The sequence below is a fragment of the Mirounga leonina genome, unplaced genomic scaffold (genome assembly GCF_011800145.1).
Source record: "Mirounga leonina isolate KUSES-001 unplaced genomic scaffold, KU_Mleo_1.0 Mir_418, whole genome shotgun sequence".
Taxonomy (NCBI): Eukaryota; Metazoa; Chordata; class Mammalia; order Carnivora; family Phocidae; genus Mirounga; species Mirounga leonina.
In genome coordinates, this window is record NW_023270739.1 from 5,059,635 (window position 1) to 5,086,446 (window position 26,812).

At 40.1% G+C, this 26,812-nt stretch overlaps 1 protein-coding gene across 6 annotated transcripts in view; it reads left to right on the forward strand.

The window, feature by feature from the left end:
- Positions 1 to 26,812, forward strand: part of MRTFA (myocardin related transcription factor A) — a 195,351-nt gene that overhangs the window by 124,165 nt on the left and 44,374 nt on the right. The window contains exon 1 of one of the 6 annotated variants that reach the window (XM_034987453.1): positions 9,232 to 12,920. The exons of the other annotated variants lie outside the window; for them this stretch is intronic. The gene's annotated coding sequence lies outside the window, so the exon portion shown is untranslated. Of the gene's footprint in view, positions 1 to 9,231; positions 12,921 to 26,812 lie in introns of those variants that run through there. 6 annotated transcript variants of the gene reach the window in all.

A 26,812-nucleotide genomic window follows, 5' to 3' on the forward strand; every position in this document is an offset into this window, starting at 1 on the left:
GGGATCCAAACAATGCTAGGGAACATCACAGAAAGGCCTTGCAAAGGACGGGATGTTTTAAGCTATGATCTGAAGGATGTTCCAGCAGAGAGATGTGAAGGCCTGGAGGTGTGAAGTGAAATAGTACATTCGAGGAGCTGAGGGACTTTTGTTAGAGTTGGTATAGAGAGCATAGGATCATGGATGTGAGTGAGGGCTCCGGAGCCTGATTGCCTGGGTTTACATCCTGGCCTTACCAATTACTAATTGCCCTTGGACAGTTACTTCTTTGTGCTTCAGTTTCCCCATCTGAAAATAGACATAACTCCGACCTCAATTTGGGAGTAAATGATTTAGGACATATAATGCCCTTAGATTAGTGCCTGGCACACAGCAGGTGCTCAATACATGTTAGCTCTTACTGCTTCTTCCATGACTACAGCAATTAAATTTGAGAAGATGAGTGGTAAGAACGTAACTTTGAGATTCAAGGGGGCCTTAAAAGCCATGTTAGGAGTTCTGACTTTATCCTAAGAGTGGCGGGAGGTCATTAAAGGGTTTGGAGTAGAGGCGTGGCATTAGATTTGCATTTTAGAAAGATGATTCCGGTTTTGTGTAGAAGATAAATTGAAGGGGGCTAAGAAAGGTGGCAGGGAGACCAAATAAGAGGCAGTTGCGGAAGTCCAGGTAAGAGATGGCAGTCATGAGGAAATGATTAGTTTGAAAAGACATTTGTTCATCCAGTCATTCGACACCTGGTTATTGAATGCTTACTGTGTGCCAGGTGGACTTCTCAATTCTGCACGTAGAGCTCTCGTGGAGTTCTGTTCGTAAGGGAGGTCAGTAACAACAAGCAAATGTATAACATATTATTAGGAATGATGTGTGTTATTAGGAAAAATGAAACAGGAGGGGCGCCTGGCTGGCTCAGTCAGTGGGGCGTGCGACTCTTGATCTCAGGGTAGTAGGTTTGAGCCCCATATTGGGTGTAGAGATTACTTAAAAAAATAAAATCTTAGGGAGACAAACCATTAGCGACTCTTAAGGAAACAAACTGAGCGTTGCTGGAAGGGAGGTGGGTGGGGGGATGGGGTAACTGGGTGATGGGCATTAAGGAGGGCACTTGAAGTAATGAGCACTGGGTGTTGTATGCAACTGATGAATCACTAAATTCTACCTCTGAAACTAATAGTACAGTATATGTTAATAAAAAATAAATGAAATATTAAAAAGAAAGGGAAGAGACATGGATGGTGAGAGTCTAATAAGGACGGTGGAGGAATGTATATGAGTGAGGAACATACGTACCACAAGGACAGAGGTCTTATTCACCTAGAATTGCTTTGAGCAGTATCTGGCACATAGTGGATGCTCAGTGAATACTCATTGAATGGATAGGTGGTCAGGTAGATGGAATTTAGAATGAATGTACAGATAAATAATTCATTCTTCCAAACAAGCCTGAAATCTAGGAAGGGGAGAGAAAGTTGTGGGGTAAGCTTCCTAACTAGCATCTTTCTTTCTTGTGAAAGGATAAGAGGATAAACTCTGGAGCTACACTATTAGGTTCAGATTTTGGCTTTGCCATCTGTTAGGTCTGTGGACTTAGGCAAGTTACTTATCTTCTCAGGACCTCAGTTTCTTTATCTGAAATATGGGAACAACAGTAGTACCTACCTCATGGGCTCACTGCAGGGTTTCTCAGCCTGAGCACTGTTGACATTTGGGGTTGTGTTGTCTGGGGCTGTCCCGTGTGTTGTAGGGTATTTAGCAGAATTTCCTGGCTGCTGGCTGTCGGTAGCCACCCTCCAGTTGTAACAAGCAGAAATGTCTCCAGATAATTGCTGTGTGTCCCCTTGGGGGAAAAATTGCCCTGGGTTAAGAACCACTGGGTTTTTGTGAAGGTTGAAGGAGTTGATATGTGTAAAGCACACAGAACAGTAACAGGCACATGTACTATTGTTAACTTTAGCATAGTGGCTTCTAGGAAAGAGTGTTTCTCCTAGTAGCAGCTGAGGACAGTTTCATCTCCCACTTGATTAAGTAAATAAGAGAAGCTTAAAGCACAGTTGCTGGTGGAATGTGAAAAAATGGTTTTGTCTATTCCCAATAAGATTTATTTCTGCACACTGCCACTTTCTATGGATGGAATGCCTTCTGATGTATCTCAATTGGAAGTTTATTTAAGGTGGAGAACATTAGTAATAGTTTTTTCTATACTAACTGGGGTTTGGGGACACATTTTTGTTCCTAAGATTAGAGTATGCTTCTCTTTGGGTGCACGGTAGGTTTCAACAAGGTGCTGATGGAGGCCAACATCTGTTCTAGGCAGAACTCACCAACCAGAATAAGCATGATCAGTATTTATTCTATTTGGCCACTAAAGAATTGAAATAATAGTGTACTCAACAGTGTTTCATGGTTATATTTTATAAAGTAAATTTTTGTTGTGTATCACTTGTGCTTGCTTGGTAGCTAGTGCAGTGTGTTAGCTATTTGCTGATGGTGCTATTGCTGTGGAAACTGTGAAGGTGGTGATAGATGGGGGGGTCATTAATTTTAGAGACATGGTGTAAAAAATATCAGCTGACAGATGCAGCAATCAGAATGAGATAATTGGATAAATTATTTAAAGTCATGATTCATCACTCCCCATGTAGGGGATTATTATTTTTAAAATTTAGTTAAGTCTTTGTACCTCAATCTACATGTAAACATAATTGTACATAGATGCATAAATCTGAAATTTTGCATCCTTATTTTTTAAGTGCAGACTTTTTTGCTTAGCATTCCCTCTGTTCTTCAGTATTCCCCCCACACTGGTGAGTCTTTACCCCCAAACCATGTAAACAACTTAGTGTATGTCCTTCCATATTTTTCTCTGCACACACATAATCCTATTACAGATCCATATGTACGTACAAATACACACAGTATTTTTTTCTTTTTTGCTATGACTTGTTTTTAAATGAAATTACATGTTTTGTTTTTTTTTTCCTTTTGTTATTCTCACTCAATACTTAATGGGGGGAGGCACCTGGGTGGCTCAGTCAGTTAAGCGGCTGCCTTGGGCTCAGGTCATGATCCCAGGGTCCTGGGATTGAGCCCCACATCGGGCTCCCTGCTCGATGGGCAGCCTTCTTCTCCCTCTCCATTGCTTGTGCTCTCTCTCTCTCTCTCTCACATGCGTGCTCTCTCTCTCTCTCAAATAAATAAAATAAAATAAAATAAACAATACTTAATGGAAATCCTACATCATCTGACATAGCTCAAATTAGTTCTTTTTAATGACTATTAAATTAGTTATGGATATTATATTCATTTTACTTCTTTCCTTTTTTGCCATGATGAAAAACGCTGCAATAAACCTCTCTTTTACATATGTTTTATGTATGTAGTTCTGTGGTGCATATTCTTAGGCATGGAACTGATGAATTAGGGAGAATATGTATTTTCAATTCATTAGCTGCCATAGCCAAATTGTTTTTTAAAAGATTGTGACACTTCACATTTCCACCAGTCATGTTTGAGAGTACCATTTTCCCCACCTCTCTGCTAGATATAGTTGTTATAAACTCTTTTAAATTTTTGACTGATCTAATGGGTGGAAAGTGATAGCTCATTGTTAACTTTAATCTCTCTCCAATCAGGACTTAATTAGGATTCTTAACAAGTTTGCTGAATAAGCCATATGAAAGCCCAGCCTCTTTGGACACTGTAGCCACATCTTGAAATGCTGGAGAGATGTGGATTGTAAGGGATCAGGGGACAAATGCAATAGGTTGTTAACAGTGAAAAGCTGGCATTCAGTTAAGGCATCTATTAATATGAAAATGGTGAATAAAACTGAGTTTTGCCGGGAAATATGTCTTTACATCTGTGCAAAACCTTCTTCCCCAGATTCTTGGCAAATTACCGTGTAGCAGAGATCACTTTCTGGGGAAGTTTATCACAGTGGTAAACAGATCACATTCAGGAAGGGATTATATTTTATGTACCATATTTAACCAGAGAATTGATGCCATAGTGCACTTCAGTGTAGTACAGTTCATATTATGAATAATTTTTCTTAGCCTTATAATTAGTAATAATTCTAACAGTATGATAACTACCCCATATTGACTAAACTCCCCCCCTTAGTAGGTGCTTTAAATAGTTATCTCATTTAACAGCAATCCTTCAAGTTAAGTAAAATTTTACTTTGAGAGAAACTGGCACCTAGTGATAAGTGCTGGAGGTAAGGGTCACACCTTTGACTTCAGAGCACCTGCCTATTAATACCATGCAGTCTCTTGATTAGATACAGTATGGACGAGCTTGGATAAGACTCATGAATAATTTTTAAGCTTTATTTTAACATAAATATAGACCACCACAGTCTAGGCATTATCAGTACCCAGGGACTAATTTGAGTATGATCTTCTTCCACTTCCCTTTCCCTAGAATCTAACAATGAAATAATATTACTAAATGTTTGATAATTGGTGAGCATTGGTTGAAAGATAGTGGACTGGAGGCTGTGGATATTTTATAATGTTTATTGAGTATCAATTGGGTAGAGCCCTATGGTAGGGAGAGCCCTATTTTGTGGCAAAATAAAATAAGAAAAGATACTAATCCTTTTCTTCAAAGAGCTTAGCATTCAGTTGGAGATAGATGTAGTCATGCTATAAAATAAGAGAAAATTTTATGCTGGAAGAATAGCAGGTGGAGTGACCAAAGTTTTTTGAGGTTAATTAGGGAAAGTTTCTTGGAAAAGGTAAGTTTTGAGCCAGGGTTTTAAGATGATGGACATGAACAGGTGGCAGATCTGTGTTTCTTAAAAGATAGTATACTCGGAGTCAGTTCCAAGTTGGAATGTTTCATAATTTTAAAAAGAGTGGAGTGTCCCTTATCACACATCTTGCACTTCTGAATTGAAGATTCTGTTTGACCAAACTCTTTTCTAGGCTTTTCCTTATTTAAATGACTGCTTTGCTATGCTTCCCCTTGTCATTTTGATTGCTTAAATTTGTGGGGATGATGTTTAAATACAAGATCTGGGTTCAGAAAGTAATTTTTGGTTCTGTTGCTTTTCATAAAAATATAAGGGTTAAAGATAATTTTAATTGTTCTTCACCATTCACCTAGTTTTATTAATCAGGAAAGTTCCTGTTTCCTAACAGTAAGGCTGATGTATTGATATGTTCAGAAGCATGGCCTGAATTCTGAGCAGATGCAGCATTTATCTTATCTGAGAATTTGAGACCTAAGAAATTTGAGAAATCTAAGTTAATTTTTTAAAATTACAAAGCAAGTGGTGGTTGTTTTTTTAATTTTTAAAATCAGTTTTCAGTTATAAAACAATATATTTGTTTTCTTAAAATAATGAACTTTTACAAAGAAGGCTCATTGGGGGCGCCTGGGTGGCTCAGTCGGTTAAGCGGCTGCCTTCGGCTCAGGTCATGATCCCTGGGTCCTGGGATCGAGCCCATGTCCGGCTCCCTGCTCAGTGGAGAGCCTCCACTTCTTCTGCCTTCTCTCTGTCTCCCTCTCTGCCTGCCTCTCTGCCTACTTGTGCTTTCTCTCTCTGTGTCAAATAAATAAATAAAATCTTTAAAAAAACAAACAAACAAACAAAAAACAAAGAAGGCTCATTATCCCCAGTCCAACTTTGAGTTCTTCACCATCTACATTTAAAGCTATGAAATTATTTTCATCTAAATTTCACTGAATCTATGCGGCCTTAGAGAGTTTATTTTTAAAAAGTATCCTGGGGGACACCTGGGTGGCTTAGTCATTAAGTGTCTGCCTTCGGCTCAAGTCATGATCCCAGGGTCCTGGGATCCAGCCCCGCATCGGGGTCCCTGCTCGGCGGGAAGCCTTTTTCTCCCTCTCCCACTCCCCCTGCTTGTGTTCCCTCTCTCGCTGTGTTGCTCTCTGTAAAATAAATAAATAAATAAAATCTTAAAAAAAAAAAGTATCCTGGGAAATGTTGGTACCTTCTTTGTAGTATAGTCTTGATCAAAAAAATTTGCCGGGGTGGGGAGGCACCTGGGTGGCTCAGTTGGTTGAGCATCTGACTTTTTTTTTTTTTTTAAGATACACTTAATTTATTTAAGAGAGAGAGTGTGGTTGAGGGGTGGGGAGGGGCAGAGGGAGAGGGAGAGAGAGAATCTCAAGCAGACTCCCTACTGAGCGTGGAGCCAGACACAATACTTGATCCCAGGACCCTGAGATCATGACCTGAGCTGAAACCAAGAGTCAGACACTTAACTGACTGAGCCACCCAGGTGCCCCGAACATCCAGCTCTTGATGTCAGCTCAAGTCTTAATCTCAGGGTTGTGAGTTCAAGCCCTGCATTGGGCTCCACACTGGGCATGGAGCCTACTTTAAAAAAATTTGTTGTTGTTGTTGAATAGTATCAGAGTCTCAAGTTAAGATGTGTGATGAAGGACACCACTCTTTTTAAAATTATGAAGCAGTCCAAAGGAACTGACTCTCTGAGTACAGTACCTTTTAGGGAGCTCAATAAACCCACTATGTAAAAGGGCCAAAACCTCTTTCAGATTCCCACACTGCAAACACTGTGTAGGTAAGTGGCTCTCCTGTTTGTACTGTTTTCAGATTGGAGCTTCTGTGTATTATGTGAACTATATAGAGCATTGATGTCTGTGAAGCAAAAGGAGTAACCTGGTGAGCAAGTGACTGCTGGGCAGCCTGGATTCTAGGGAGAATGTTTGGATTGGCAGAAAAATGAGCATGTAGTACTCTCGCTTCAGAGGAGATGAGTGAGGGGTGACGGCCTTATGCTAGAGGAGTTCTAGCAGCTTTCAACTTTGAAAGATGTGAGGAATCAAAGACCATGAAGTAATGAGAAAGAACCAGCAGAAACGTAGCTTGACACTATCTGATAGTTTTTCCCCCCTGAACTGTGCACTTCTAATTTTGTTGCTAGTTCATTATGTGGAGAGCTTGTTTGCCTGGCGACACCTGGATTACTGAAAAAAGAGCAAATGGTAGTATGTTCTAGGTCTATCACAAGCAGTTATGGGGAAGCCCTGATGAACAGATCTCATTAGCTCAGCTTTCCTGCACCTAAAAGGAAGAACCTGTCTTTGTGTTTTCTTCAGGCTCTTCTTGCCAGCACACAGTACTGGAGACCTTTAAGCAGAGTGGAATGTAGCCCGGGTGCTTGCGTGGTTCAGAAGCTTCACTAGCTGCCAGCTTCCCTTGTGGACTGATGACAGGAGGGAGAGTGAAGGGGAGTAGCCAGATGTCCTCTGTAGGATTCGGTAGGCAGAAAGATCCTGGGGTTCCCTGGTAGCATGAGAATTCTCTACAGAGACTGATCTTTATAAAGGAGATTACACTAATAAGAGAAAGAGATACAAAAGTATGGTGTTCTTATGCTTATAAGCATAGACTTTACTACCATGTAAAAAATTGTAGACTTGAAAAATTGTACTTGAAAATCCTGTCCAGGTTCTCCTCTGCTTCTTAAATTCTTCTGTTTGGGCTGAAGTATCACTGCTTGGTTTCATTGTGAAAGAAACTTTATGGGGGGAAGTTTAAATAGGATCATTTTGGCTCTTAAGCTCTAATGTCACAAAGACATTTTCTCTTTGTGTGGTATGTTCTGCTTTTAAAATCTTAAAATGACCACTCTAGTTCTTGAAGTCATTTGTAAGAAATAAACATTTTTAAAAGATGGATAGAGTAATTTTGAGTATGTGTGATTATAGGGAGGCAGCAGTGAAGAAACATTAATTGCTGTGCCTCTTTTTTCCTGAAAGACGTGATTACTAAAAGGTGCAGCCAGTTAGAAAACTCTTCTTCCATGTTGGTTTTTCTGTTTCAAAAAGTCTTCTTGCAGTAAACCATTGGTCTACAGTGTGCTCTGGCACCTCTTCCACATTCGTGTTCAGACTGCTTATCAGTCCTCTGCCTTGTCTCAGTTCTTTTTTTTTTTTTTTTTTTAAAGATTTTATTTATTTATTTGACAGAGAGAGAGATAGCGAGAGCAGTAACACAAGCAGGGGGAGCGGGAGAGGGAGAAGCAGGCTTCCCGCCGAGCAGGGAGCCCGATGTGGGACTCGATCCCAGGACCCTGGGATCATGACCTGAGCCGAAGGCAGACGCCCAACGACTGAGCCACCCAGGCGCCCTTGTCTCAGTTCTTTAAATGACTCAGTGTTAGTCAGAACGAGGAATCCCAGAAGAGATTGTGACTGGCTCCCTATTTTGGGTGATGGTTTTTATTTAATTTCCTAGGTCATGTAATACAGGCAGATATTAACAGTTTGAGAAATCCTTCAGAAATGTTAGTTCCAAGCATGACATCTTTATGAGAAAACAGTTGTGAATTCACTAAAATGTAAATTCAGTAATGTTATAATAGACCTTTATACCTTACTCCCCCTGTTTTCTACCCTGTGAGTATATTTGTGTCTATATAGTGGGAGATCTTGGGATGGAAAATTAAAATTAGTAAAAGGGACCATTTCCAGAACATTTTCTGGATGGCTGACATACTGATTATTGCTTGTTTCATTAAATTCATTCTAAACCATATTAATTTGGTGGTGTTATCCCCATTTTTCAGGTGAGATGAGAGCTCAGTGAGGTTAAGTGACTTACCCCAAAGCCAGACTGGTGGTAGGTAGTAAGAGCAAGAATTTATACAAAGATTTTTCCAGTTCCAAGTCAGAGTTTTCAGCCACTATGTCACATTGCCTCTATCCTGCTTCTGAGAGGTAGAAGGTCTCAGTAGGTCCTGGACAGAAGAAAAAGTGAATCTGGTTCTCTTGCTTTCTGTCTGTGTCTCCCTTTTTCCCCAGCACCTAGCATATGTATAACACACAATAACTTTTTTTTTTTTAAAGATTTTATTTATTTGTCAGAGAGAGCACAAGCAGGGGGAGCGGCAGGCAGAGGGAGAAGCAGGCTCCTTGCTGAACAAGGAGCCCGATGTGGGACTCGATCCCAGAACTCTGGGATCATGACCTGAGCCGAAGGCAGACGCTTAACCGACTGAGCCACCCAGGCATCCCACACAATAACTATTCATGGAATAAACAAGGATGTACAGTTAACCATGGAATATGGAAGTGAACTGGCTTTTTTTTTTTTTTTAAAGATTTTATTTATTTGACAGAGAGAGACACAGCGAGAGGGGGAACACAAGCAGGGGGAGTGGGAGAGGGAGAAGCAGGCTTCCCGCGGAGCAGGGAGCCCGATGCGGGGCTCGATCCCAGGACCCTGGGACCGTGACCTGAGCCGAAGGCAGACGCTTAACTGACTGAGCCACCCAGGCGCCCCGAACTGGCTTTTTTTGTTTGTAAAATTTTTCTAAGTACATGCTATATTTCTAAGTATAGTAAAGTACATCTTAGACTAATATTTACCAGGTCTTTTCGTTGCATATATAGACATTTGAATAAGAATAAAGCATTTACAGTCCCATATGATTCTGGAAATTATCAACAGTCTGAGTACCCGTTTCCCTCTTCCTGACCAACCTCCCCCTGCTGGGGTTGGCCCTCTTTCTTTGTTTCCATACTGCTGTCAAAAATGCCCTTTCTCTGTTTCTTTTCTCTCTATCCTCTGTTCCCCAAGAAGTTGTTATTTTCACACCTTTTGCTTTTGTATGTTCTCTCCCTTTGGTTGCAGGTCCCTTCCCCCTCTTTAGTTTGACTTTTTTTTTTTTCTTTTAAACCATCCAGGTCTCAGGTCAGGTGTCTTCTCTAACTCCTCCAAACCCAGCTAGGTCTTCTTTTTGAGTTCCCATCAGAGCACTTATCATGCTGACAGATTGTATGATTGGGTACGAGTCTGACTCTGTTTAGAGCCTGTTGTACGTTCCATGAAGGCAGGGGCTGGGGTGTTTCATCTCTCTGTATCACAGCCTGGCACATGGTAGGCAGACAGTTATGGAAAGAAAAGTGAAACGAAATAAAGGGTACGAAATAAAGGGTGTAGCTTGCCCAGTCCCACCATAAATCTTAGAGAACCATTCCATTTTAGGAATGGAGGACATCCTATCTGCTCTAGTCCCTCTTTTTTAGAGACAAAGGTGACACCTTGAGGTCATAAACTAAGTAATTAGCAGCACAGCTGAAAAACAGAACTCCTGAGTCCCAGCCCAGTGTTCTTTCTTTCATTTTGAAAAAATGTTTTTTTGAGGAAAAAAAATTTTTTAATTTATTACAAGGCAGTAGTTGTTTAATGTAGAATTTTTGGAAGATACAGATAAACAGAAGGGAGAAAAAGAGAAAATACAATCAGCCTATTCCCACACCCAGATGGTAACTACCCTTCCAATCACTTCTGTGCACAGCGACATGTTTATGTATGCATTACATAATCGGGTGATGACAACAGCTTACATTTACTGAATGCAGGATAGACACTGTTCTAAGTGCTTTACATATGTTGACTCATTTATTACAGTAACGCTATGAGGTAAATACTATTATCCCCACTTTACAGATGAGGAAATGGAGGCACAGGCATGTTAAGGATCTCAGGTCACTCAGCTAGTAAGTGGTAGAGCCAGGATTTAAACCCTGGCTGTTTAGCTCCAGAGCCTGTATTCCTAACTGCTATTATTCCATTCTGCCTCTATGCATGGTATTTCGTAATCTGCTTTCTTTTAAAAATTGAGATCAGTTAATAGGCAGTAAGAGTCATCCCTTTTACAGGTATAGTTCAGTGAGTTTTGATAAAAAGTAAACCACCACCATAATCAAGATGTATGGAATATTTCCATCAAGAAGTTCCATTGTGCCTCTTTGTAGACAGTCTCCTCCCCCATTCCCCAGCCTTGGTAACCACTGATTTTATTTCTGCCCTTATAGTTTTGTCTTTTCCTGAATTTCATATAAATTCAGTATTGTAGCCTTTTGCATTTGCCTTCTTTCGCTTAGCATAATGCTTTTGCGGTTCATACATGATGTTGTCTGTAGTAGTAGTTCATGTATTTTATCACCGTGTAGTGTTCTGTCCTGTGGCTGTACCACCATTTTTTATTCCATTTACAAGTTGAAGGACATTTCGGTTGTTTCTAGGTTTTGGCAGTTAAAATAAAGCTGCTATGAATATTCATGTACAGCTCCTTATATGGACATATGTTTTCATTTCCCTTTGTTTAAGTATTCAGGGATGGGATTACTGAGTTACATGGTAAATCCAAGTTTAAGTTTATAAGAGACTTCCAAACTATTTTCCCAAATCATCATTTTGTATTCTCCCAGTAATGTCTGAGAGTTTCAATTGCTCCTCATCCTCACTGGCAAATTCTTTATTGATAGCATTTGTATTCTGACATTTGGCCAAATTACCACCTTCACATGGTCTTTCGGGGTAAAAGATGTTGCTTAAATTAAGGATTTCTGATATATTTTTTTCTTTTTCATTTTTCTTTTTCTTTCCATATTACAAATATTTATTGAACATCTTACAGTGCAAGGGGATAGATGATTATGAGCAACTCTTACCTCAAAGCCCACTGGTTGGCCCTATGGGTAGGGGCCATGGCAGATGATGGTCACACAGTTGATTCTTACACTTTGCCTGCCTTCCTCCTAGAACAGATTGTTCCACTAGAGGTTTTTGCTTCCATGCCTCTACGTTTTCTGCCTTGCTCAGCTTTCAAGTGCTGGGGAGCCTTGTGGGGAGAAGAATATGGTGGCACATCTGGCTCTAGCTGTGCTGCCAGCCTTACTGACCACCTTAGGTGAAAATGCCAGTGAGTGTTATGATGGCGGCTGTTTCCATAATTAGCTGTGAAGGTTTTTCAGTTTAGTCTGTTGGTATAGCTGTGCCGATTTTCTACCCAGTGATTTAAATGATGGGACTATGACATCTGAGGAGTAGAATCAAATGGTGAGGTAAGTTGAGGTCAATAAGGGTATGAATCTCAGATTTTTGGTGGGCTGCTACTGTTGCAGTATATTGTCTCTAACACTAGCTAGCATCTTAAGAGCCTTTATTTTCTTTCTAAATGAAAAAGTCAAGTATGTACTGAGCTGTATCTTTTTTTAGAATTTTGTCACCAAAATATCTGCAAATTGCTAAGAAGTGTCTATTCACTCATTCATTCATTGAGCACATATGCCAATTAACCATTATGTTTATGGTACCCCTTCTTGATGCTGTGATGTGGCTCATTTCAAAGTAAATTCTTCCTGAGTTTTTCCCTTGGTACTGCCCTTCCTTCCAGTTTGGTATCTTTCATCTGTAAACATTTTAAAAACAAATGTCAAGTGAAATAAAATAGTCCAGTGTTATAGGTCCTTGTTCCACTTTGGTGCAGACTTTGCACAGGAAGGGAGGGGGGCAGAGGAGAGAAGAGGGAACCTGGTCATGTGATACTGCTTGTCTGGCAGAAGCCTTTGGTTCTGAGCAGAGAAACCAACTGTTTACTATTTTGGGTGAATGAGGTTGGTTGGTTGCTACGAGCATTTTCTCTAAGGGAACCCTCTTCTCTTCCAGCTCTACACATTGAAATCATCCCAGTCCTGCTTTTTGGCATTTGGACAGAGGAGGGAGGTGTCTGTGTCAAGGCCCAGTGCTGACAGGAAGAAATGTTTTCCAGGAGACTTACTGATTCTGACCTTCTGCTGTCACTGCTTTTAATGATCCCTAAGTAAACTTGGGATCTAGCTGTTCTTACAACCCTTAGCACTGCAGAAATGAAGTACCCCCTTTAACCTAAAGAGCAGTGCTAATCAGATTTTCAGCAAATAATAAGTGGCCTCTTTAAGGAGTGAGGTAAGGAAGACAGGTTTATTGCAACCCTGGCCTTTGGAGCCTCACGTCTCCCCCAGCATCCTGGAGGAGAAGACCAAGACTCATCAACCCACCTTCAGGATCCTGCCACTCTCGTGGATTGTCCTGGAGCCTGGAAAGGACAGCTACTCAGCAGTGTGCCTGGCCCCTTATCACAGTTTTCGGGAAGGTTGGCATATTTATCCTGTTGGGATTTGCATGCTTTTGTTTCCTCCTTAATTTACTGCACTCTTTTTATCTCCTCCTTATTCCTCTGTAGCCATCCAAGCTTTGACTTTGGGTGGTTTACTCTCTCAGGGTTTTTGTTAAAGCTTGTTGAGCCCTCAGTAGGTAGACAACTGAGCATGGTACCATAGGGTGTACTTCATGACCTGATAGGGACAGTGTTTAGGATGTTTTTCTTGCTCCCTTCCTTCCACCCTTGCACAGCTCATGTACTGAACCTAGATTATGGAAGGAGGAAGAAAAAACTCTATAAGGTGGGATTCTTCCCCTTTATGTGGGTCAAATGCAGTGTTTTATCAATAAAACATACTCTGGCCATAGGTTCTATACAAATAGGGAGCTAGTGATGATGACTTTAGTTTCTTCTCTCTGTTACAGATAATCTCTGAGATCTCATTGCACTAAGATATCATAATTTGGAATAAAATAATACTTGGAAGGCTTTTTACTTATACTGCATGTTAGTTTGGGTTAGGGTGAACAGTTTGGGCTGGCCTTACCAATCTTTTTAGTAATTGTAGAGTTACATTAGAATTATATCCACATGTATGAAGGATAGCAGGAAACCGTTTATTAGGTTAACACCCATGAAGGATTTTTCCTTTGTGAACATCCCTCTTTTGTATTTTGAAACTGCTGGAAAAATACTCTTTGGGAGTAGAATGGACACATTTGAGTTCTGCAAAAAAGTTCGGTAATTCTTTCAGAAGAACTCTGAGTTGTGGAAAAAAAAGGGGGATAGGGACTTCATTCAAATTCTAACAGATATGAATGGAAAAGAATTGTCAACATTTTCTCTCTCCCAGCTTGGAAAACTTTAAATGTTGTCCATTAGCAGAATTTATATACAATCTCCACTATTGATTATGTAATGTAGACATTTCTTTTGAATTCTTAAGATTTCTTTGGGACTTTACTAACATCTGACAGGATGATTTGAGCTTGTGGCATCAGCAGTGAATGAATCCACTGACGAGTTGATGAGTGATTATCAGTGCCCAGTTTGCAAAGAGAATAGTTTAAAAAACGGATTGAGAGTTGATTTTTTTTTTTTTTAATATCTAGAAGTGTTATAGACTAATGTCAAAGAAACACCACAGTAACATTTCAGGGAAGATTATCTGAAAGGCAGAGAGACAGTATGGCTTAGGACCTAAAGCTTTGGGCTGCTACTGTCGATTTTCTGTAACCAGAGGATTATAGTGTTTCAGATTCCCAGTGTGAACATTAAGAATATCTTTGTTTCAAGTATAGCAGTGTATGGAATAAAGATGCAGACTTGTCATAAGTAGGATCAGAATGGTAATTTTAGACAACTAGCCAAAGCAATTGACTATATGTTTTTCTGATTTTATACTGTACTTGGAAATTTGTATCTAGAATTCTTTATGTCTGTTGGATCTTGAGAGAACTCATATTATGTTTTCTACCAGTACACGTTTTTTTTTTTTTAAATGATTGTCACTTTTATAAACTGCACAGAGGAAATAGATTGTGCATTAGATAATGAAAGTTTATTATAAAGGATGTCCAGTATTACTTCTTTTGGGCTGAAGCAGGTGTTTGAGGGATAAAGATAATTCTTTCTTCAAATACTGAAAACTACCCAGTGGAAGTGACTCTTCGCAGTCTTGTGTTTTATTATTACAGATAAATGCCTGATGATAATTTTTTCCTTCTTTCATAGTTTTCTTAGCTCTGTCTTTTCTTTTTCCTAAGTAAAAAAAAAAAAAAAAGGATTCTAAAAGCTGGCACACATTTTTAAAGAGAATTGTTTAGGACCATAGGAGGCCATGTGTGATACTTTTCCCGTTGTTTTAGTTGACAGTTGGAAATGCCTACAAGGATAGGAACCACACTTTTATTTACCCCTTATGGCATTAGGACCCGTGGTTTTCTTTATTAATAGACTTTGGCAAGGATCAGAACTGCATTTTTTAGAAGAAGCCTTAAAAGATTGATTCTTATGGTTTAATACAACTTTCTGGTACAGCACTGCCCAGGACTGTATCAGCACTGTCCAGTACAATAGCAACTAGCCACGTGTGGCTGTTGAGACTTGAAATGTGGCTGGAGTGACTAAGAAACTGAATTTTTAATTTTAACTTGAAGAGTGTATGTGGCAAGTGGCTACCATATTGGATGGCATAGTTTCAGACCCTTCACAGTCTGACCTTCACCAGCCTTTCCAGCTTCCTTCTACTCCTTTTCACAAACTTAGTTCTCCATCTCAATTGGAACATATTAGTTATGTTCTTAACCTTATAGTATTTCCTACCTCTAGGTCGTGGCTCCTATCTAGTTTTTGGTTTTTGTTCCTATCTAGTGTATGAAGTCATCCAGAAATGGTTTATATGCTGCTGGTCCTCTTTGTAGTCTAGTGAGTTATTCTCTGCAAACTCAAAGCACTTAGAACTCTGTCCTTGATTACAGTAATTTGTTTTACATTTCTTATCTTCTCCATTATATTTATAAATACCTTGAGGGCTTATATAGTTTTTATGGTTGTATGTGTGTGATTGGCTTAACCATTTCTCTTTTCCCCCCCACCTTTAAAGTGCTTATTAGTGAAGTGTGTTTATACTATACAGTAGGTGGTTAATAATGCATTAGCTGAGTTAGTCTGCTGAGGGTACTGTGCTTCCTGGCACTAGAGGGCAGTATCATGCCCATAAGCAAAAATGTGTTCATCGTAAATGACAGATATATTTTGAGTACTCTGTCCTAATTCAGTTTTATTCAGTATCTCATATTAATAATTCTAGCCTTCAGAAGAAACTCAGATCTTTTTTAAAAAATTTATATATATATATAAATTATATATTTATAAAATATATATTTTATATATTTATTTGAGAGAGAGAGAGCGCAAGCATGAGCAGGGGGGAGGGGCAGAGGAGAGGCCGACTCTGTCAAGCAGGAAGCAGGGTTAGATCCCAGGACCCTGAGATCATGACCCGAGCCAAGGCAAACACTTAACCAACTGAACCACCCAGGCGCCCCTCAGATCTTTTAATTGTCAATGATATTAATAAATAAGCTTTACCCACAATTTTTTTTTTAAGATTTAAAAAATTTATTTGACAGAGAGACAGTGAGAGAGGGAACACAAGCAGGGGGAGTGGGAGAGGGAGAAGCAGGCTCTCTGCCAAGCAGGGAGCCCGATGTGGGGATCGATCCCAGGACCCCGGGATCATGACCTGAGCTGAAAGCAGACACTTAACGACTGAGCCACCCAGGTGCCCCTCCCCACAATTTTCTTGAATTAGATTCAGAATATGATGCTGGTCCAGGAGATTGGTGAGATTCTTACTGGGAAGAAACTTGGTACATCTGAGAAACACTGGCCAAGGCATTAGGGGTCAGAGATTGATTCCTTGAGGGCTGAAAGCCTTTTTGTGGTAGGCAGCTAGTGTTCCAGCCCTGAGCTGATGATAGTCAAGAACTTGAAGTTCTTGGTTTGATCTTGCCAACTGAGTTTGGCTAAATTGCTCTAAGCTTGGCAAACCAGTTTCTTTCATTGTCTCATGGGTATAATGCCTGCCATCCTAACTCATAGAGTCAAATAAGATCATATGTGTGAAAGTAGCTTTGTAAAGTATTATATATTATTTTTATTAGTTATTTTTATTATATTTATTATTTTTCTTCTCCGTTCCTGCTGTGTCCCTAGTACCAAGGCATGTACATAGTAAGTGATTGATTATAAATATTTATGACATCTTTTTTTATATTTTCTGTAAAGAATGTATTCTGTTAAAGGTTGATGAGAGATATATTAATACAATTGCTCCCACCTAGGCTGCACACACTGAGAAGTGATTATAGTCACAAGTTTGGTTGACACATATCCTGTCCTTTGGTGTTATGCAGCCTTAAAATGAACTGTATGTGAGAGATTTTATCTGTGTATGTGTGTATAAACTAAATATGTATATAAACTCTTTTTTAGTCTCCTCTCTAATGGGTTTATGTTTATAGATCTCCTACCCTTCGTAATATTAACTTAAAATATTCAGAATAAGCCAATTATTGTGTTTTTTTGCAAACCATAGAAAACCATGTCCAAACACAGTTATTTAGCCAAAACTGATGTAGTTTGGAAATATGCATGAGCGTATTTTCCTGTGGATTTGTGAGTTAGAAAAGCAGCCATTCTAGAAGAGGGTAGTGTAGTGGTTGCTTTTGTTGCGAACAAGCATCAGCACAGAGCCTTCTCTAGTAAATCATTAGATGCATCAAATAAAATGTTCAGCTGAAGTTCATGCAATCCCACAGTTACCAAACACTCTTGCCAAAGAGAGTTGCAGTCAAAATATCTGCAATCGAATCATTTCCTGTTCGGGCTTGCAGGTGGGGAACTGTCTGAAACTGCTGTCCTGTGAGATTAGTTATGCAGAAGATGCCTTGGTGGGATAGGCCTTGATATTAAATGACAACCTAGCAAGTGTGAGGATGGAGAGGATACACTGGGATCCTACAACTAACCAGACTAAGGCATAGAGATCAGGATATGCAAGCCCACTCCCATGGAGTGATCTGAGTAAAGCTCCTGTAGGGCATTCAGATATGTGCTGAACACACTCGGGCTGTGGGCCAGGCAGATGGCACATTCCTGTACTGACCTTCGGAGGCCTGGCGGATTACAAAGCTAGCATTGGAGGCGTGGTTGTGTGCTGGCATGAACAGCCCCGACAGCCTGCATTTCATCTAGCATTTGGTCCTTCCCAGTCGAAGGGATGCCTTGTGACTGGGTCGATCCCCGAGTCCACTTAGGGACTAGCCTGTATTTTCGTACCCCTGCCCCTCTTGGAGTTGATTTTTACTGTCAGTGCAGCCCCAGAAGTGACTCACATCCTCTGAGAGATTCCTCCAGACAGGGAATGACCCAGGGTTAGCCTTTGAGATGCCACGATTCCCCTATCTTCCCACCCCCACCTGTCTTCATTGACTCACATTTTTAGGTTTGACTAAGCCTTCCATATGAGCATAGGTGGGGGCTAGGCAAGATAAGCTGCAGTCACCTGTCCCTTCTTTGGCTTCAGTGCATCCCTTTGGCTGTGTAAAGGAAATTTGGGTATGATACACTTCTTAGGCTTCACCTTATCCCCCCCCTTTCCTGTTGCCCTTTTGATTTTTTTTAATCTGATACTGAGCCTCTCCTCCCCCCACTCACACACCAATGGAGTCTCCTAAGCTATTTCTGTCGGTTTAATGATCCCCAGCTGTTGCTGTAGTTCTGGCTGTTTTCATGCTTTGATGAGGCAGAAGAGCCGGAGAAAGAGGGGTCTTGCTTGTGTATCACATAGAGTGTCAGACAAATGTAATGCATTTTCTCAAAACAACTAGGGTGAGGCTTCTGAAAGAGGGATGTTAATACTGGGATGGTTTGAAAATGCAGGAGGAGGGAAACTACAAGCTAGTATCTGGGACATTTTAAAAATAAGCATTCTGCTGATAGGTGTGGCACCTTTTGCATCCCTCAAAATTATGCTAGAAAAATGTGGTATGTGGTAACTGGGTTAATTGTTTGATTACTCTGCATTCTACTTCCATTTTAGCTTTGGAGCTAGAATGTCCCGTCCACCCATGGTGGGTATTGGAGGAGCCAAACATCTAAATGAAAAGGAAGATTCTGTGATAGGAAAATATGAAAATCATTCCTGAAGTGGCCAGAAAAGGCATTGATTTCAGTTCTGTTTTAACTTAATGTAGGTTTGTTTCGTAAAATTTTGTGCAAAACCTGTAGTAATGAAATGTTCCACTTGCAAATTTGACCACACAAACTTCAGGAAATACAAAGTTGCAGTTCTTCAAACAACATGAACTCCTTTACAGTTATATATACATTTATTTCTGAGATGTCTCCACTAAACCTGGAGAATGGGGAGTAGGAAAATCCTTCAGTAGTTAAATGGGTTACTGTATTTTAATAGACTGGCTTTTCCTTTATGTATTTGATCTTGAGAATTGTAACTCTTGCAACATTTTTAGCTGATAGACTTACAGCTTTCATACTTCATATGCTGCATGAAATTTAACTTTCCCTCTTTTTTGCCTTTTCATCTTCTACAGAAAAGAACAATTTTGCTGTAGCTTTTACCAAAATTAATTTAAAAATATTCCTTTAATTTTTTTGAGACAGATAGATACAATTTTACATCACCTAGGGCTTAAGGGGAGAAATTATTATTTTTTTCCCTTAAGTACCCATAGAGAAATTTACACGTAAATATTTTAAGAACTTCCAGATTTTGTATATGTGTATTTTTAGCACATTTGGCCAAATTTCTCATTTCTAATCACCTCTCTGTTTCCTAATCCTTGCCCTAGAGAAAATTTGCTTTCATTTATTTTTAGTTATTTTTTAAGATTTTGTTTATTTATTTGACAGAGAGTGAGAGAGCACAAGGAGGGGGAGCAGCAGAGGGAGAGGGAGAAGCAGGCTACCCACGAACAGGAGGTCCAGTGCAGGGATCCGTCCCAGGACTCTGGGATCATGACCTGAGCCAAAGGCAGATGCTTAACCAACTACTGATCTCAGGTCAGGTCTCGATCTCAGAGTTGTGAGTTCAGGCTCTGCATTGGGCTCCACACTGCAGCCTCCTTAAAAAAATAAAAAAAGAAAGAAAGGAAGAAATCAGGATTTACCTTTTTATTTTTTTTCTCAAAATGTCTGTTAAATGAGCTGTCATTAATTACTACAAACACTGAAAGTTAATTTCAAAAATAGGATGAAGCTAAATATAAGCCTATAGGGAGCGTTTGAAATACTTTGATAAAAAAAACCAAACACTAACTTTCTAAGTATTTACAGAATTTATATGGGGATATAAACCTCCCTCATTATTTCAGTCCTGAATATTCTACCATGCTATGTCTTTCAGGTCCACATTATTATTAAAGATCTAGAAAGAATAAGTACTCTAGGGCGCCTGGGTGACTCAGTTGGTTAAGCGACTGCCTTCGACTCAGGTCATGATCCCGGAGTTCCGGGATCGAGTCCCACATCGGGCTCCCTGCTCGGCAGGGAGTCTGCTTCTCCCTCTGACCCTACCTCCTCTCATGTGCTCTCTCTCTCTCTCTCTCTAATAAATGAATAAATAAAATCTTAAAAAAAAAAAGAATAAGTACTCTAATAAGTTTTTTTTTTTTTTTTTAAGATTTTATTTATTTATTTGACAGAGAGAGACACAGCTAGAGAGGGAGCACACGCAGGGGGAGTGGGAGAGGGAGAAGCAGGCTTCCCGCGGAGCAGGGAACCCGATGCGGGGCTCGATCCCAGGACCCCGGGATCATGACCTGAGCCGAAGGCAGACGCTTAACGACTGAGCCACCCAGGCGCCCCTACTCTAATATAGTTTTAAGGGAAAGAATTTTTGTCACTTCTGGCTTGTTGTAGAATAACTACCTTGTTCCAAGTTTTGAATCTGTTCACCTGTCACCTACCCTCAACAAAGTTGGGTGCAGGGGCGCCTGGGTGGCTCAGATGGTTAAGCATCTGCCTTCGGCTCAGGTCATGGTTCCAGGGTTCTGGGATCGAGCCCCGCATCCGGCTCCTTGCTCCGCAGGGAACCTGCTTGTGTTCCCTCTCGCTGTGTCTCTGTCAAATAAATAAAGAAAATCTTTAAAAAAAAAAAAATGTTGGGTGCAAAATGTCAGCAACCAGTAATACCCGCAGAGAATAGCAAATGAGAGTCAAGGCTGCCCACATTTCCTGGGTGAACCTGCAGAACTAATGCGGCAGGGAAAACACTGTTCCTGGTGCCTTTAACTTTGGAAGGGTTTGTTCAGATGGCCCTGCCAGTCTAAAGGAAGCACATTCCCAGTGTATCTCCACCCCATTCAGATGTCTGGTGCAAGTATGTGTTATGCTCAGATCTTGTGTGATGGAGTTCGTATTTGTGCATTGCCTTATGTATGGATCCTCAGGAAAGAGACTGAGGGCATTGAAGTAGCTGGTAGTTTGAGATCTGCCCGCTGCAGTTAAAGGAGAACATTACTTCAAGGGGGAGATGAACAGCTACCCAAAATGAAATGGTGAGCCCCAGATTTTGAGGATATCGGAAAGAGTTTGATTTATTTACTTATTTATTTATGCATAATTATTATTTTTGTTATAACTCTGGCATTAAATGTGATGTAGCAGAAAAAGGAGAGGCTTTGGTTCAGGCCAACCTGTGTTTGAACTCTGGCTCTACCACTTACTAGCTGTGCACACAGTTACTTAACCTCTTTGAACTGCTGTTTCTTCATCTATAAAATGGAGGTAATACATACTTCAAGTAGCTGTTGAGATGAAATGAGTCACTGTAGTGGTACATCCCACCAAGAGTTCAACAGATTAGATTCCTCATCTCTTATAGCTTAGTTTCCTTCTCAAGACAGGCCTCTTCTCACTCAGTGCCTTTGTGCGTGCTCTATTTCTGCTGCCTGGAATTCTTTCTCCAGATCTTTTCATGGTTTTATCATATTATGTAGGTTTCTGTATAAGGGTCATCTGTCTCCTCAGAAGGGGCTTCCTGTGTACTCTGTAAAATTACCACCCCCAGTCACTCTCTGCTCTCTTATTCTGCTGTACTTTTCTTCACATAATGTACTATTGGAAATTATAACATAAATAACTTACTATGTTTCTCCCACTAGAGCATATGCTCTCTGAGGGCAAGGACCTCATCTGTCCATTTTACTGCTGTATCATCTAGAATAGTGCCTAGCATGCAGTACGTGCATAATAAATATCCGTTCAATGAATGAATGAATGAACTCAGAATCTCTCTAATACCAGGGAAAAACCCCTGGCAGAATGCAGGAATGAAGTTGTACCAGGAAGCAGGTGCTCTCTGCTTTTCAGTGTGTATGTTTCCGCATTGAGAGCCAAATGGGAAGTAGGCCTGTGAAGTTCTCTTGTATCCTTCGCCTCCTGTCTCTGGGAGGAGCTCCTTTGAATGACCTTTACATATGGCCACTGTTACCCTGTTAGTCTGTATTCCTTTTGGAATTTTAATATAAGGAGGCTTTTAGATTCTAGAATTCTGAAATGCCCTGTGCTATTCACTGAAATCACCTGGATTTTCCCTATTAGTAAGTAGATAGATCATTTTTTTCCAGCCACATCATGCAGAAAGCACTATTAATAGTGTCATTTTTAAACATGAGGAACTGGTGTGTTTTATGAAGGAAGAGAAACACAACATGTAATAGTGGCTAAGGGCTCTGGCTATAGATCGAAATGGAGCTGGGTGACTTTAGGCAAGTTGCTTAATCTGTCTTACGCTCAATTTCCTCAGCTACAAAATAGTATAATAATAGCACCTTCCACTAGCTTTGTTTTAAGAATTGAGTAAGAAGGGGTGCCTGGGTGGCTCAGTCAGTTAAGTGACCTTGATTTCGGCTCAGATCATGATCTCAGCAGTGTGAGATTGAGCTTATTTGATGTTTGTTTTCCCCATGAAAGTGTAAACTCCACAGAAGGCAGCGACTTTGGTCATTGCTGTATTCCCAGTACCTCTTCTTCTGCTTCTCCCTGCTCCCTCTCTTAAAAAAAAAAGGTAATAAGATGGCACATGCGTGTTTTCACTATTTTATTATTTCACAATACAGAGACCTTTTATTGTACATATTTCAGTAGCTTGAGTTAGATATTCATAAGCTTATCCTTTGTAAATACGTGTCAGGGTAGATATATAAGTAACCCAGGTTTGCCACCCCAGGAAGATACCTCATCTCTGCCTGAATCTCTGAGAGTATTTAGGTTAAGTAGATAATATTTTATCATTTTTTGGTATTACTTCTGATATCTAAAGCAGATTATTTGAGAGATAATTTAACTCATGTTTATACAATATATACAGAGAAGAGAATTTTATAGGATTGTGAAAGGGTTGAATGATTAAGCATATTGGTAAAACAATCCAATTTGAAATCTCATAGGTGGTTTTTTTGCATGTGTGATTTTATTTTATTTTTTATTTTTTTAAAAGATTTATTTGTTTATTTCAGAGAGAGAGAATGGGCAGTGTGCAAGTGGGGGGAAGAGCAGAAGGAGAGGGGAAGCAGGCTCCCCCCTTAGTGGGGAACCCAAAGTGGGCCTCAGTCTCACAACCCTGAGATCCTTACCTGAGCCCAAGTCAGACACAACCCACTGAGCCATTCAGGCGCTCCATGTATGTGTAATTTTAAACAGAATTAGGGATTTCTCTCTTCAGCATTACATTGTGGTTCATTGTATTTGTTTATGCCACAATCATTTTATATTTTGAATTTATTAGAAGCCCCATTATTATTCTTAATTATTAATTAGTCATTTATAAGAATGAATCCGTAATTTCTTTCCAGTAGATGGTAACATTTCAGTTTGAAAAACCTGACCCTTTAATATATTTTAGTAATTGATTCATAAATCTGAAGGGAGAGTCAAATCCATGGGTTTTTTTTTTTTTTTAAATAAGCTTTATATTTTGGAATAATTTTGGACTTGAAAAAATCACAGGTAGTATAGAGAGTTCCCATATACCCTTCACCCAGTTGCCCTAATGTTAGCTTCTTATATAACTGTGGTACATTTGTCAAAACTAAGAGGTTAACATTGATATACTACTAAGTAAATTCCAAACTTTATTTGGATTTCATATGCTTTCCCACTGATTTTCTTTTTGTGTTCCAAGATCCAATCCAGGATACCTCATTGCATATGATTTTTAGATGGTGAAGCGGTAGGATCCCAGAGAGAATTACCTTTACTTTTCTTACCTCCACCTCCTCCTTTTGTCTTTTTTTTTTTTTTTTAATATTTATTTATTTGACAGAGAGAGAGACAGCGAGAGAGGGAACACAAGCGAGGGGAGTGGGAGAGGGAGAAGTAGGCTTCCCGCAGAGCAGGGAGCCCGATGCGGGGCTCGATCCCAGGACCCTGAGACCATGACCTGAGCCGAAGGCAGACGCTTAACGACTGAGCCACCCAGGCGCCCCCTGTCCTCCTTTTGTCTTAACTGTGGATCTGAATTTCTGCAGGTCCTTTTTTCTCTGGCAACAGATGAATGACGTTTCTGGGTCCTTTAGCCACTATTTCTGTATTGACAGCTTAGAATTTCAGGAGCATGCCTTGAACATTCATCATATATTTAATTTTATTAATGAATGGGTACTGATCCTTCTGCTTTTCTCTGGGTCTTACCCTTTAGACATACCATACTGAATAGAGTCTGGGAATAGAGGGTGCTTCTTCACTGCCGGAACTGCCTTCCAAAAGGAAACACTTCCCTTACCCTCCCCTCCCTGTCCCCCTTCCTTCCCCCCTTTCTCCCCTCTTTTTCCCTCTTCTCCTATTCCTCCTCTCCAACTGCAGCTCCCTCCTGGTCCCCCCTTCCCCAGAACAACATAGGATATGATTTTAAATAAGGATGTTTTGATATAAGGCCCTTTTATTTTGCAAAATAAAACATGTCATTGAAAGTGTGGTACCAGATCACTACCAGTGTCTATTCCTGTCCTAAAGAAAAGCTAGCTGAGATAAAAGATTTACATTCTAGTGAAAGGTTTGTATTCTGTCGGTTTTACAAAGCATTTTTCACATACTTGTGTTTTTTTGTTTTGTTTTTGTTTTTTAGCTCAAAGTGCAGGAGTTATTTTTACAAATTGTATTATAGTGGGGAAATTGAGGCTAAAGGAAGTTAAGTGACTTGATTAGGTAGCAACAGAGCCAAGACTAGAACTTGTGTCCTCTGATTCTGTCTCTGATGTTCTTTGTTCTTCCCTTAAAGGTCAGTTCTGTAAATGTATTGTATTCACTTAGAACTTACAAAATATTCATATAACCAACCCAATATGAATTGTTTGCCCCAATACCCAGAAATTACAGTTCGGGTGACAGTAAACCCTTTCTGGTTAAGGGTAGGGCTAATTATAGAATACATTGGGGCCTTAAAATGCTCTTGTTTATATTCAAAGCACAAGCCAGAAACACAGTTTTGGTGCACTGTATACTGTGCTAACCCATTCAGGCTGGTTTCCCAAGTTGAAGGAAGAGAATTAATCATGAAAGGGTCTAGAGAAGCTTGGAGTTCAGAAAGCTTGAGGAAATCCTACGTAAAGCGCAGGAGAAGAGAACAGTCCCAGGGATGCTGGAGGACAGAGTAGGGACTGAGACCCAGAACGGAGGGGGTAGGTGATAGGAAGGGATAAGGGAGCACAGATGCCTCACTTCCTTTTTATATCTTTCTGATCTCTATCAGGAGAGACTTGTGGGAAATTACAATAAATAGGGACTTAGAGGAGCGTATTACTTTTTGGGAACAACATCAAAAAATCCCTTGAAACTTTAGTAAAACTGATCATGAGGATAAAAATTTTTAAGGCCCCATTTTTTTTTTTAAAGATTTTATTTATTTATTTGACAGAGACACAGGGAGAGAGGGAACACAAGCAGGGGGGGTGGGGGAGGGAGAAGCAGGCTTCCCGTGGAACAGGGAGCCCGATGCGGGGCTCGATCCCAGGACCCTGGGATCATGACCTGAGCTGAAGGCAGATGCTTAAGGACTGAGCCACCCAGGCGCCCCTTTAAGGCCATTTGTGTGTTCGCTGTTCTTACCCTATGTAGCAAAGATCTTGTTTCTCTGTGACTCCAGTGTTAGGTGCTATCACCTTTGCGTTCTTGTAGCATGTAAAAAATACATATAACTATTTGGATTTTTATTATTTTTAAGACACCAACACTTCTTTTTATTATTTATGCATACATGTATATCACACATAAGACCAAATGACTGAATTTGGCAGGGACCCTTAATATAGTAGGGCATGTGTATTAAAAGTCTAGATTACAGACCATCAGATCTTTCTTGTAGCATCGTAATTACTCATTTTGAGCCTCTCTTTCCCATTAGATGTAAGAATTCCATGGGAATGAGAACCATGTCTTATTCACATACGCAGTACCCAGTACTCTAGTACCAAACCCTGGCTTTGAGAGTACAAAAGATCTCGAATGGATGAACTGAATAATGGGAACAGTCTAACTGCTTAGTTGGTATGTGGTGTCTGAGTATTTCTTTGAAAATACTCTTTACTTTTACAAGTACTTGTGTGATGTTTGTTTTCCCCATGAAAGTGTAGGCTCCACAGAAGGCAGCGACTTTGGTCATTGCTGTATCCCCAGTAGCAAGCAACATATCTGGCATGTATAGTAGAGCCTTGTATTTCTTGAGTGAATGCCTAAGGAGAGTTTTGACAAGAAACTAAGGAAGAACTGAAGAGGGCGTGAATGTGAGGTGAGTTGGTGTGCTTACCAACTAGTATATGAACCGTAGAGCAGCTAAGGAAATAAGCATAAAGTGAATAAATGAAACTGTGTGCCTTAACTTACTTACTTTAATATAGTTTACCCTGAGGTCTCTGTTTTTTAAGGCGTTTAGTATCTTAAACAATTGACTATAGATAATAGGAAAGAGGAAATGTGAAAAGTTAGTTATTACAGAGCATATAAAGGAGAAACTATGAATTCCAGGGTCTGACCTCTGTCATATCCTTTATTCTTTTCTTGTGAAACATTAATCATAACTTGTACTTATTTATATGTGATTTGCTGTCTGTTTCCCTGCTGGACTGAAAGCTTTATGGGCGCAGAGACCACAGGTGTATCTACCACCCAGCACAGGGCCCGACACACATTAGTTGTTTAGTAAACATTTATTAGATGAATGAAGAACCATCCCCATCCCAACTCTCAATCTGTATTTGGGTCGTGGTGCTGTAGAGTAACCCGGCAGCAGAACATGTGGGGTAATACCCTCTTCTGGGAGCACTCTTCACCTACTTTTAATCATATATTCTAAGGAT